This window comes from Rhipicephalus microplus, chromosome 3 (genome assembly GCF_043290135.1).
Source record: "Rhipicephalus microplus isolate Deutch F79 chromosome 3, USDA_Rmic, whole genome shotgun sequence".
Lineage (NCBI taxonomy): Eukaryota > Metazoa > Arthropoda > Arachnida > Ixodida > Ixodidae > Rhipicephalus > Rhipicephalus microplus.
The window spans coordinates 152,708,108-152,722,651 of record NC_134702.1 but is presented as its reverse complement, the minus strand read 5'-3'; the positions used below and the strand labels follow the sequence as shown (position 1 = coordinate 152,722,651).

General features: G+C 46.0%; 1 non-coding gene across 1 annotated transcript; it reads right to left on the bottom strand.

Moving 5' to 3' along the window:
- Window positions 1-556: 556 nt before the first annotated feature.
- Window positions 557-628, bottom strand: TRNAA-UGC (transfer RNA alanine (anticodon UGC)). Its single transcript has one exon. It is a non-coding gene; the product is annotated as a tRNA-Ala (tRNA).
- Window positions 629-14,544: the final 13,916 nt, after the last annotated feature.

Here is a 14,544-nt window from a genome sequence, read left to right as displayed (position 1 = left end):
AAACAGAGTGGTTTACGTCGAGACAGTGAAATCCAGCATGCGCGGCTCTCCAGGAAAACACCACCAAAAATACCTTGCCGCAGAACATGCTGATTCGTTTCCCCGAAAGAGCAGTTCGGGAACGTAGCTCTCTGGACTAACCTCCAGGTTTCGAGGTGGTCAAGAGCAGAAATAAAAAAAAAATCACCTATGGCGTATCGTTTTCTTGGTTGAGAACACCGAGCAAGCTCGTACGGTGGACTAGCTTGTTTCTCAGCTTTCCCAGTGTTTTTTTCATCCATATTAATTTACAGCTGTGATGAGAAGGACACTGACTGCTCGCTTTATAGTTTCGTTGCTTCGTTTCGCGGAAAATTTTTCACAGGACAGCGGTCACCGAGAACAATTTGTTGACGGCAATTCACCTGGCACGCAGTTTTGTATGTTTTGTCAAAAGACGGAGGTTTTAACACCAGAAAAAGTTTGCAGAAATTGGTAAAAAGAACGACAAAGAAAACGTCAGTGAGCAGTAGTGGTAAGTGCAGTGGCAGTTTGTTAAGACAGAAAAAAAATGACGTGGAGGAGCCGGGGTTCGAACCCGGGACTTCTCGCATGCAAAGCGAGCGCTCTACCACTGAGCTACACCCCCGACACAGTGGGACTATGCCGAAAAATTATGTGAATGCATGGTTATTATTTTGTGTCAACTGCAGCCTGTTTCAAAATAGGCATAAGATAAACAGAAAACTATGACAAGTTTTCTCAACGAGGCGGAACCTTCTTTGTGGCCTTAGGAATAACCAGGAAAGATGAAGACGAGCACTGGTGGCGATAAAAAAACACAAGAGAAAAGATTATGACTACAACGACGATGCGTTTTCATCACCACTTTTCTAGCATCCCACTTGTAAAGCTACCTGCTTTCACCTTGTATTCGTTTACACTAGCTCACCTTCACGTCTTTCGAAGTCATGCGATTATAGCACCAGTACGGTAGTTATTGGAATCATGTACACGAAGTTCAAACCTTACAAATGCACTGCCGTAGGGTTACACGTAAGAGCGGTATGAGGATGTTTTACAGTCCAACGCTTTACTTACAGAATAGGTGCAGTGCCCCTGACAGCACACAACACAGAGTGAAAAATAGCTACATTCTTTGAAACCAACCATTAAAGTCGTTGGCACATCAAGGTCTCTTTGTCCAATCTGGCAGAAGTCGGCTTTGCCTTCGCTACACTAATTGATGACTGCATACGGCAGCGCTGGCCCCTAAAATTCTCTTCGAGCATCGTTTCTCGATTAGTTTGAAGAAACGAAACCGAAATAAACACTGCGCAGGGGTCCTTGCCCAAAATGAAACATCGCGTTGCCAACATCAGCGATTCAGTGTCTTTGCACGAATAATAAAGAGATTGAGCCAGGGGTGTGAGAAAACTAAAGATCCCCCGTCATATTCAGCGTTTCTCGCCGGGTCCCCTAGAGCTGCGTCTACCGATGTTGTCACGTGAATACCACCGAAAATGACCGACAGCCGTACAAGAAACCCACAGAGGAGTGCAAGTTCCGCTTCACACATTGTAATGAAGAGCACTGAACCTCAAATGACACCAAATATTATTTTATGTATCTTCATATTGAAATATCAAACGGTGTTAACCGTTGCCGTAGTTTTACGACACACTATACTTAACGTAAACAAAAGAAACAAATCACAACTGAAATGATCATTCTTACTTCAACTTAAGAACTTGGAAGGTATGGATTGGGTGAAAAAAAAACGTGACTGATCACCCCGTCATACGAATCGGTATAACACGAAAGTGAGACATGTCTTCACAGAAGGTGTCCTTATTGAGTAATGATAGAAGACAGCTTGAACAATTTGTATTTGTGCTTTGCAGCTATAGCTCGTTTGACGTGGATACAGCCACGTGGACGCCTAGTGGCATGTCTCCATGACGATGACTACCACCCATGTACTAATTTAACGATTGTGGTAACGGAATTGAAGTTTTCAACATGTACCGGAAATCAGCATATCGTCAGTCCGGCACAGAACTGACATCAACAAGCCCCGAATAAACAGTGCCACTTGATATGTGTGTCTTCGAAGATTGTCAGCGATGGAGGAAAACAGCATGGTGGGAAACAGCAGTTTAATAAATAAACTCCTTCTATCACGATCTAGGTAGTCGGCGATGAAAGATCGTTGGTGCATATGAAAGCTGCGTGACTTCAACAATGAGCTGTCACGTGCTAACAGGAAGCGAAAAGCGAAGATCATAACGGCGACGGTGACTATACGATGCTGGCTCTGTTAGGAGGTTTCATTGCCACCGAGAAGCCTTAACCACAGAGCCTTAACCATGGCCTGCAAAACTGCACTCCAGCGTGCAATATCGAACGCCATGCTTTACCTGCCTCTTGTCACATTACTTCTCTTGGGCACTGACAGACGGCGGTACCACCCTGCTTCGCTAACAGTGAACACGGGGCGAGGGACAATGTGCGTGAGACGTCAGATCGAGGACTCAACTCTCAACCATGCTGCAGCAGTCACTGCCTTTAATTGCACACGGATATTCTGCTTCTGGCTGGAACTTCGTCGAAAGAACAACCTCAGAAGGGTCAACTGACGCCCACAACGAACGTTTTCGAGTGAAAATACGAATTTGTCATAGTTGTGGTCCAATCGATAGGGCCAAGAGATGGCCGACGAGCCCGCCGATGCCGCCAACCGCATTCCTGGTAAGAAAGTGAAACTATGTGTGAGTGTTCTCCCTTCTCATCTGCAGTTTCCGCCTTTCGATGCTAACTAGTAGGAGTGTTTCAAAATTTCTATAAGCGCTGCCTGTTTCTAGCATCCACAAGAATGTAGATACAGCTTGTAAAATGTCGCGGTGTCTAATCGACGGCGTGGTGGTGTGCGACGCATGCCACCTTGTTGAGTCCACTGTAGAGGCTGTAACAGAGATCGCATCATCTTCGCGGCTCTGGTCTAGCAAACACGTTGACTTAAGAGCTCGCCACATAACGTCCTCGTGGCAATCGAGTCCACTCAATGGTCAGGTCACTCAAAGTACTGCTATGTTTCTCAGTGTGCCTTGTCCACCCGTGTAAAAGGACGTTAGCTTTCAAAACAACTCTAAAGAGCAGGGCATGCCTGCCCTTCTGCTTGGGATAATAGATGCGAAGCTTTTTTTAGTGAACATCGGCGACTTTTAGCGTATCTATCTATCTAGTTAGGTAGGCCGAGGAGATTGAGAAGTTTGCGGGTATAAAATGGCAGCAGCAAGCACAGGACCGAGTTCACTGGCGGAACATGCGAGAGGCCTTTGTCCTGCAGTGGCCGTAGTCAGGCTGCTGCTGATGATGATGATAGTCTGTCTAGTCTGTCTATCTGTCTGTCTGTCTGTCTGTCTGTCTGTCTGACTGTTTATCTATCTATCTATCTATCTATCTATCTATCTATCTATCTATCTATCTATCTATTTAATCTATCTATCTGTCTATCTATCTATCTATCTATCTATCTAACTATCTATCCACCTGGGACATTTAGCTCTGTTGGCCGTCTCGATAATGGTATCAATACCAAAATTTGTACGGCATAACATGACTGCATGATGAGCATATTTCAGTAGTCGTAACATAAAAATCATGATATGTATGTCATTAATGTCATGACTTTCATGTAATGACTAATGAATACACGCCACGCGCATGGTGCGCTCGCGTTCGTTTCAAGCTTCATATATACTAAATATGTTGTGCAGCGACATCCATGAATGACGAAGGTATATGACTGGTGCAAACATAATATTGAAAACATGAATGTCATGTAATGACATGACAATGTACCATGCGCTCACGGCCCTTTCGCTAGCTTTAACAAATTCGGTAACACGTGAGGTGAATGGACGATAAAGGTAAATGCCGCTTTCAAATATAATAATCATGACATATGTGCCATGTAAAATATGACTACTTGCTACGCTTATAGCGCACTCGCTGCCATTTCCCCTGCTCCACATATACCAAATTTGGTATCACGTTACGTGAATAGAAGATGGAAGTAAATGACATGTCTAAATATGATAATCATGATAAGCATGTGATGTGAAACATTATTACAGGCTACGCTCATAGCGTGCTCGAAGTCGTTTAACTAGCTCCTTTATATGCGAAATTTGGTATCTCGTGCCGTGAATGGACGTCAAAGATAAATGACACGTCCAAACATAATAATCATGACATGCGTGTCATGTAAAACATGGCTACGTGCTACGCTCATAGCGTGGTCGTGGCTGTTTCGCTAGCTCCACATGTCACGTGAATTGATACTCAATTTAGTATCACGTAACGTGAATTGATGAGAAAAGTAAAGGACAGATCCAAATATTATAACCTTGGCATGGAAGTCATGTAGGGCATAATTTACGTCCACCTCGTAACGTTGTGCTGACGTTAAAGTGACATATCAACCTTTTTCATTCGAGCTTCGCATACCATGGATACCGACAGTACGTAGGATCTGCTAATTTCTCGCTTTTTCCTCTGCTGTGCAACGGCAGTCAATGTGAACACGAGAGTATGTGTGAGAATCGCTGGTTTCTGCCCCTCTGGAATTCGTAAACAACGCATGAGATACATACTGCAGAACAGCTGTTTAATTTGCTGCTTCGGCAGTCAATCGAGAGTTCATGGTATTTAGAAAAACAAAACACTTTCAAACTACCAAATTTCAGACAGAGTTATTTGGCCATGGGAGTTGTGAAACTCTCTACTTCATGTATCATAATCCGAACACAGCATTGAGTGAAATAGCGGGGGTGAGCAGATGGTTGCGCAATCACTTGGCAAGAACATTAACTGAAAAAAACGCAATATTCTGTGTTTTTGCGTTCAGCAAGGTTGTGAGCGCCGGCACATTCTGCCAAACAGCATTGCAGCGCCTAGAACTTGTTTTTAGGTGAGTTGTGGCTAAGTGTGCCGAACATGTTGCTTTAGCGCAGTGGTGGAGAGGTGATAAAAATCAGAGGAGTTGCTCTTTCTCTTGATGCTCTGTCCATTTTCGTGTTTCCCGCATTGCACTCGAATATATATAAGCGGCGTGTTCGTGCGGTGAAAGTGTTTTTTTTTTCATGTCCGTTGCACAGCATCCGTCGTCGTTCAAGTACATTAACTGCACAGCGTAATGGACGGTACAGCGAAGTCAGTAGCTTACCAGATTCACGTGGAGAGCCCACAATGTGTATGCATTTCCGCAAGATAGCGAGCGGTAATGCGTGAAGCAAGCGGGATGCAGCGTTGATCCAGGTGGATCGAAACTGCAAGTCTGTCAACGGCAGCAGATGACGTGTCCGAGCAGCAATTGCTGGTGCCATTGGAAAGGCTCCACGAACATCACACCAAAAAAGAAAACAGCGTTTGCAGTTACAGTTGCAAGCAATTAGCAATGTCATCATAATTTTATGATTATATGGTATACCAGCCAGTGTCTCAATGTTTTCGCGATTAGTGGCATTCGACCGCTTTGCCCAAGACAAAGCGGCCGATTCGCGGTAAGTACTGATCGGTACTGTAGTGCTTTGGTTTGCACTCTAGCTTCCAGCTCCACTGGCGTCCCGGAATAGGGTGTGGCCACTCTAGCATGCCGATGGGCCACGTCGGCACTCTCTAGTAAACTTTTTCTGAAATGAACGTTTTTTACCACAACCACCACCGTATCAATATCTTGTTTGTGCGACCCTCATTCACGTCGTGTTTCTGAGACACACCGTGAACTGCAGGGCGCAACAGTTAGAAGATTCGTAAAACATTCCGCGAGGACTCGATCTCCGCACATTTTCAAACGAGCAAACGAGGAGTAACGGAGATAATCAGGTCGCAGTGTTAAAACCATCGCAGCACGAACTTGAAAGCACCCCCTTCGACGAAATGAAACTAGATGCTTTGACACGGCTTTGATTACGCCTTTGTAGAGTGAGAACAGCTGACAGGGGCGGCGGGCGCCGTGCAAGCCAGGGCCATTTAATGTCTCTAGAAAAAACAAGTTGTTTTATTTAGGGACCTTAGGGCCATTTAGGCGACAACGGTAGTGTTGCGTGCGGCGTTAAGCAGTCTAAAAAAGGCGCACGCACAGGTGGCAATGCAGTGTTTTGTTTTGACGCTTCCAAATGGTGTGACAGTCTGCTCATTTCCGCAAGGTTTGCCAATGGCGTGTTCAGGTTTCGAAACGCAGTTTGGCCAATATTGTGAATGAATAACTCTGATTTCTGATACTCATGCTCGGGTCGGCAGAGAGCGAGTTCGTGCTGTATTTCAGCAAGAGGAGCCTTCTGGGGTAGGTGCTTGTGTGACTCCAGGAGGGGGCAAGTTCCGCCTTATTCCGCCCCCTGGCCAGTGCAAATGACTGCTGTTTGTCTCAGTAATGTTTCTTCAAAGAAAGTGATTTCACAAAGTGGTTCATATTAATACCGAACTGGGCCATCCCATTGGTGTCAGAATATATTATAACAAATTATTATCGCTGATTATATATACCACGCACAGAGCACAAAGATAACGTGGAAAAGTCAACCTGGGTGAGTTTTTGTGGACGCGCGTAGCATATGGTAAAGCTTAAGAAGCTCCGCTTGAAGTGTCTGCACAGGCCTATGTGACGACCTTCAGTGAATTCGCACTAAACAGAGACAGCATGTTTCTCTTATGAATTTATGGTAAGCAGTGCGCTAGGCGCGCGCTCGTCAGGATCAGTCAACTAGGTATATATGTACGCGCACCAACCAAATAAAGTCGTAGTCTCAGATGTCCTGCGCCGCTCAGCTGCACTCACAAGGTGCGCTTACCCGAGGCAATTCAGAGGCCGTGGCTCCCTGTCTAGGGGCCTTCAGGGAATATTTTGGGACGGCACCTCACCTGGTGTAAGTCACCTACGCTTGCAGCCTGCGTGCAGTGAATGGCTGAAGAACTGAAGTAATCTTGTCACGTGACCAGCCACTTCGTGGCGCATTCATTGCCTGTCTTTGCTCTGCACGGATTTTATTCCAACGCAGTAAGAGCGCTGACAGCATCCCGTTGTTAGTAAGTGTAGTGCCACCATCACCATCTAACGACGTTAGCAGCATGACCTCGCGACACACTGTCCACTTTCGGCCTGTACGACCAGGTCATCGTGAGACCCGCCTGTCGGCAACCACAGCGACCCGGCACTTTCTTCTTCGTCCCTTGCGCTTCCTCCCGGAGTCGCCCACCGGAGACACACTGCTTACCGATGGCCTATAAACGTTGACAACCTGGACTTGCCAAATGAACACTTTATGGATTGTCGTTCATGTATATAGCATTTGTCGCTCTCTTTTTTTTTTCATATGCCTTCAAATCGTGCAAAGCGCTAGGTGGGGGAGAGCCCTGTAGTGCCACCATCACCATCATCATTTCTCAATCACCGCGCCGCGCCTCTCGCGCTGCTGATGCTAGCTCGAGCTGCGCGAGGATTAGGAGAAGCTAGCGCACTTGGTGTATCGGACGTGGAAAGCCACGTGGCTCCGCTTCAGGCATAAAATAAAGTGGCGAGAGAACGACACGACCACGTTGGCTGCCGTCCCGTCTTCCTCTCTCGCTACATAAGCTTGTCACGTGATGAACCTCTTTGTAGTGCATTCACTAACTCTCCTTTGCACGCATGGTTTCATCGACGTTTTTTTTTTTCATGAATGCTTACGTTTATAAGAAAACAATGTACAGTTTTGCTGCGACGGTGAAACAATGATTGAGATAGCACGAACCTGGAATGTAACGCTGAGAACTCCAAGCAGATCGAAACGTGAAAAGCGCTGCTCGCACAGAAATGACGCACGAAAACAACACACACAGGACAAGAGCTAACTAATAACGTTTTCAGCTCAACAGTTAACGTGATCTTTGAACAAAACAGACGCACGAAACCTAATCACAGGCGCAGATATGGGAACGAACTAACAAGGGTCGCACTCTTTACTTCGCTGTGTTTGAAGAGCACGCTCTTTTCGCAAATGGGGGACTGTCCAGCGAGCGAAGTGATCTTTGTGCGCTCGGCAAGTAAGCGTAGTCATTTAGGTGAAAACCGAAGGTGTGTGATCCTCCCCCACCACATGATAAGTTCGCGGATAAGGCCCCTTCTTTTCGTGGAGGAAAGCACGCGCGGAGGATGAGCATGCATCGGCGCATTACGGCGATCTTGGCTCTGAACTTTACTCCAAGCACGCTCATCGCACCATCTCGCTGGTAATGACGAAAACACAATATTTCCTTCGAGATAGGCTTCGTCAGTGCTAAATTGTAGATATAAATAGCTTGCTGTTTCAACGCTGAAAAAGGTGCCCCTTCGTGGCTCAGTGGCTAACGCCGCGTGCTCACGAACGAAAGGTCGGACATTCTAGTCGCGCTGGTGTCTTTTAGGGGCGAATCTCCTTAAGGCGTGGGTAGTCCGTCTACAGTATGTAGTAGCCACATCTCGTTTTAGTCCTTGCAATGTAGGCATTATGGTGGTAGTTGTATATGATCAATATTTATTAAAAAGATGTGAAATGACCGTACTTGGAGTGTTCACTGCATGAGCGGATGAACAGACATACAAACAGATGTACATGCGGATGGACGAATGGACAGACAGACAGGTGGATGGATGGATGGGTGAATGGAGAGACAGACAGACGAACAGACAGACGTAAGCACTGACGGAAGGACGGACGGAAGCATGGTCGGACAGATGGGCGATAGCATGGATGGACGGATGCATGGATGCGCGGACAGACAGAAGGACGGAAGCATGGATAGACGAAAGCACGGACGTATGCATGGACGGACGAAAGCATTATTGTATGGAAGCACAGATGGACAGACAAACGGAAGCGCAGACGAATAGATGGACGAAAGCAGAGACGGACAGAAGCACGGACGGAAATGAGGACGGACGGGTGGAACGACGGACAGACGGACGGAAGTGTGAACAGACGGAAGCAAGGATGGACAGATGGACCTACGGAAGCGCGGACGGATGGATTAACGCAAGCACGGACGGATGCTCAGACCGATGGAAGCACGGACGGATAGATGGTCGGATGAAAGCAGAGATGGATGGAAGCATAGGTGGACGAACGCAAGCATAGATGGACAGACGAATATACGCAAGCACGGGTGGACATACAGATGGAGGCATGGACGGACGGATGGGTGCTTCGCCCTACTCATCATCATTCACTCCATGAATATTCTGTGATTTCTTCATTGCCCTTATTTCAATATATTCAATGCTTTCATTCAGTTTTAGGTCTGATGTGAGTATTATTCTCAAATAGTAGAGTTTGGTCACTACGGAAAAAGCAGGACCATTGATGGGATAGATAAACAGAAGCGACTGTTTCTTTCGCGTAACTTACATTGCTACTGTTTTTTTATAATTAGCTGTAATCTGTTATTTGGCACACAACATTTGTAGCGTTGCTAATGCAGTGTTTAAACATTCTTGATCACTGTAACTTTGAATTTCCTGATATTGTATTCGATCGTCCTCAAAACGGTTCATTTTTACGGGCAAGTTTGTAAGAGTAATATTAATAAATAACAGGAAATACAATGCCCTAAATTCGACTCTTGAGGTACACCTAATTTCACAGGGGTGGAACTTTAGTTCCACCACCGCCATCATTTGCAACACGTTGGGTTCTCATTGAAAGATAAGCAGCTACACACGCAAGTAATTTCTCATTTTTCAGTATTGGTTTGGTGTTAAGGAGTAATGTCTGGTGACCTTCAGGATCGAAAGCTCTCTCGAAATCGAATAATATAGCATCTAGTTGACCATTCACATCAATCTGTTCGGTCAGGTCTAGAAACGTCTTGATAAGCTAGGTTACCGTACAATATACTTTTCAAAAGCCGGCTGCAAGGACTTCGAGCGGTCACATGAGGCACCGCCATCATAATCTACGGAGAGTGAGAAAGAACAGGAGTTAATCTCCTCTTCGCCCACCTCACCCAGTAAAACTGCCAGACTTTATATAAAATTTATTCATTTTTTCTTTCAAAAGCCTTGTCGATGGGGCGTGAATAGGCTATTTTTGAATTATTTTTCTTTCTTGCGTTTTCATATGTAGAGATACGTATACATATACGATGCATGACGGCTGCCGTAGCCGGCGCCAAAATCCAGCCGAGAGTGCCCATGTAATTGCTGTTGCAATGAGAAAGAGTGACTTAGACTAAAATGAAATCTACTGCGAGAAAGAAAAGAATAATGCAGTGCATTATTCTTTTGAAAAAGCGGAGACGATTTTCAATCTTTCCTCTCACATCAGGTACTTGCCCTGCGTAGCGTACAAGAAAGCGTGGCCCGGGATCTTTCACCAGACTGTACATACAATGCCAGGTTTCTTTCTTAGTGAGACAAGCTCTGTCGTTCCTCTTCCATGCATTTCGGGTTTGGCACTTCCGTTATCGCGAGTATTCAGAAATAGCCTTGTATAAAATAGGTTTCGATATTTCTGGTCGAGTTCAGGAGTGATGTCATACAATGTTCGATCTCATATATTGCATTAGATAAGGGCCAATATACAACGCTTTTTCAGAGCCGCTTCTGCTGCGCGTGAAGTCCGGTGTTTACCCTAAAAGTACAGCAGAACACGTGAATCCTTATGCACGATTTGCAATGTCAGAGGCCTCAACCAAGCATTAAAATCACCTGCCAGCATGTTTTCTCTTCATATGAACTGCAATGTTTTCAATCCCTGTTTGTCCTCAAAGTTAAGCCACCCTCATATTCTTAGTGTTACGCTTTTCATTTTCAGTGCAATTGTGTTTACCTCGCCGCGTTCTCTTGTAACCCAATGTTTCTGTTTTTCAAGTTAGACTTGCAACAAAGAAATGAAATAAAGTTTCAATTTTCCAAAACGGGGTTCCGGAGCCCATTCTCGGGATAACCCGGCGCAATGTTAACACACTTTTTCGTTTAGGGGAGACGCTAGTTGCTTCATCATTTAAGAATGTCTGTATGCGCTTTATTTTATCCTTGTTAGGCGATTTCTAATGTATTTGAGGAGGATATCACAGTTTTAGGAAAGTAGTTATGTTAAAAGGGCCCTGCAACACGTTCTGAGCATACTCAGAAAAATCTGCCGGTTGGTAGTATAGAGGCTCCCAAGAGCACGCGAACCAAGTATTATAGCGCCTAAAACCGCCTAAACTTTGCTTTCTCACCCATCGACAAGTGACGCAAGAAGCTCAAAAATCACTCGACACAGCCGTATTATCAGCCATTGAGTGATCTGAGCATGACGAGCTCGGTCGTTAAAGTGGTCGCCTCGGGAAGCCGTGACTTGTGCGGGCGCGCGGGCACGATCGCACTGAAAAGCCGCGCTTCAAAAGAATAAAAAAGTGAAAAAAAAAGGCAGATCCCACGTAAAGTGGCAATTGATGATATGCGAAGCACGAATCAGGAAGGTTGATATGCCACTTTAAAATTAGCAAAACGTCACGAGGCGGAGGTTAATCACGCCGTACATGACTTCCATGTCACGATTATCATATTTGGACGTGTCGCTTGCCTTCGCAATCAATTCACGCCACCTCGTACTAAATATGGTATATGTGCAGCTAGCGAAAGGGCCGCGAGCGTGCTATATGACCGTAGCATGTAGTGAAGTTTTACATGACACGCGCGTCATGATTAGCACGTTTGTACCAGTCACAAACCTTCGTCGTTCATTCACGTCCCGTAATACCAAATGTGCTGTATGCGAAGTTTGCGATACGGCAGCGAGCACATCATGAAGGGCCCAATAGCCACCCTACAGTGGACCAGAGGGTGCGACGAAGCTCTTTGGGCTGCCTATGCATTGTTGGTACCGACCACCAGGGATACTAAGAAAATGAAACGCTCGCTGAACACAGTGACACACTGAAGTGTCAGTGCCCTTTTTGGCACGTTTTCAAAGAACGCTTCCTGGGCGCTTACATGCGTAATCAGCCGTGACCCCTTTGCTCTAAGGTTAACAAAAAATTGGCAGCATATCCACGGAGTGAATGATGGAGAGTGGGGCGAAGCTTTCCTCCGTCCACTCGTTCTTGCTTCCGTTCGTACATGCGTCCGTCTGTGTGACCGTCCATGCGTCCATCTACCCGTCCGTGCGTGCGTCTGTTCGTGCGTCCGTCCCTGCGTTCGTCCATGCATCCGCCTCTGCGTCCGTTCATGCGTCCATCTATGCATCTGTCTGTGTGTCCATTCGTCCATCTATTCAACACTCCAAGTACCACCATCTCGCATCTTTATGATTTCATCATATATTCCCCATATAGAAGCACCGCGATCCAGCGGACATTCCAAGAATTAAACAAGAGTTGCCACACGCACATTTTCTTACGGCTTTTGCTTCGGGTCTACTTCCCACCTTTAACCACCTCGAGTACATGGTATATACTAGTTCACTGTATTCATGGCACTGCGGCTCAACACTCACTAAACCTTTCTAAATCTAAGGAGGTTACACACAGCGATTATAACATAGCAACCCTTTCTTGTCAGATAGTGCTCAATGTACATGCCAATAGCTGCTAATGGGGATCGCAGCGTGCGCGTTAACTAAAAGCCGAATGCTCCTGTTTCTCGTTCCCCATTAACACCAATTGGCATGTACATTGAGAACAATTTTTTATTGTTCAACAACGCACAGAAGAATTCTCTCACCGGCACCACCTTAAAGGTCAAAACGTTATATTTGTTACATACTACAACGGCTACGAGGGACGAACCGCTTTCGCTATAAGGAGCTTCGCCCCTAAAAGATGATATGCACGTGCAAGTCCTGTTTCGTTGCGTCTACTCGCTAGGTTACGTATTGAAAGACTCGGCTTTGCTGCTTATACTCGCTATGCTGTGTGTTGTGGCGCTGCCATCAGGTCTCATAAGGTGCACTGCTGGATGCATATATGCACCAACGTAACCTTGACGCACGCACGTGCTGGGCGCAGCGACGCTGCACTGGCAAAACGTGAGAACCGGCTCGACCAGCGTCCGTCGGCGCGACCCGGCGGCAACCGGTGCGAAAGGCGACATGCAGCATATCGCGGCGACTACGTTACCCAGACAGCATCGCGTCTTTCTCTTTTCATGACAGAGGAACGCCGGGCACGCTAAAACGCACTTGCGTCAAAGCAACGCAGCGCGGCACACGTCTGCGAGTGTATGGCAGGCAGATCTGCGCCTAGCGTGGCATCGCCGGCGTGACGGACACAGCAAACGGCGGTGCACACGCACCCCGGTTCATGTTTAAGTATATTGGCACCTTGAGTGTGGCATGTAGTCATGTTCTTACAGGACACGCATCTCATGATTATCATGTTTGCACCAGTCACACACCTTCATTATTTATTCACGTGACGTAATACCAAATTTGGGATAGGCGAAGCTAGCGAAACGGCCACGAGCGCATCATGAGTGTGGCATGTAGTCATGCTGTTACATGACATGCATGATTATCGTGTTAGGACGTGTCATTTGCTTATAGCGTCTGTTTGTGCCACGTAATACCGAAATATGTGCATGTGAAGTTAGCTAAACGGCCGCGAGCGCATCCTGAGTGTAGCATGTAGCCGTGTTACATGACACGCATCTCATGATTATCGTGTTTGCACCAGTCACACACCACTGTCATTTATTGACGTCCCGTAATACAGAATTTGGTATATCCGAAGCTAGTGAAACGGCTGCGAAGCACATCGTGAGTGTGGCATGTAGTCATATCATTACATGACACGCATGTCATGATTTTCATGTTAGGGTGTGTCGGTTGTGTTAGCCATGCAGTCATGCTATACCGCACAAGGTTTTGCAGCCTATCGTATTAACAAAACCACCGCAAGAGCAAGAAGACAATGGAAGATCAAGCATGACATTCATGACATAAATTTCATGATTTTTATGTTATGACTAGCCAGTTATGCTCATCATACGGCTATGACATGCCATGCCAATTTGGTATCGATACCGTGGCTGGAACGGCCAGGAGAGCTAAAAGTCGTAAGTGGCTAGTTAGATAGATAGATAGATAGATAGATAGATAGATAGATAGACATATAGATAGATAGATAGATAGATAGATAGATAGATAGATAGATGCGCTCAGTCTCCGATGTTCACTAGAATTGCATCGCATTTAAAAAGTGCTCAAGGCCACGGAGCGCAAGTGACGCTTATCTTTCCTCGTGCCAATCCTCTCTGCTTAGCTTTCAGCTAAGCTTTCATCAGGATAATATGTCAGATTTACCGTCCCAAAACTACCATATGGTTATGAGAGACGCTGTAGTATAGGGCTCCAAAAATTAGACCACCTGGGGTTCTTTAACGTGCACCCGGACCTGAGCACACGAGCTCACAGCATTTTCGCCTCCATGGAAAATTAAACTGCCGCAGCCGGGCTTCGATCCCGCGACCTGCCGATCAGCAGCTGAGTACCTTAGCCACTAGGCCATAGCGGTGGGACGTGTATGCATTTCTACACTAAATGGGAAATAAAAGTAGAAATA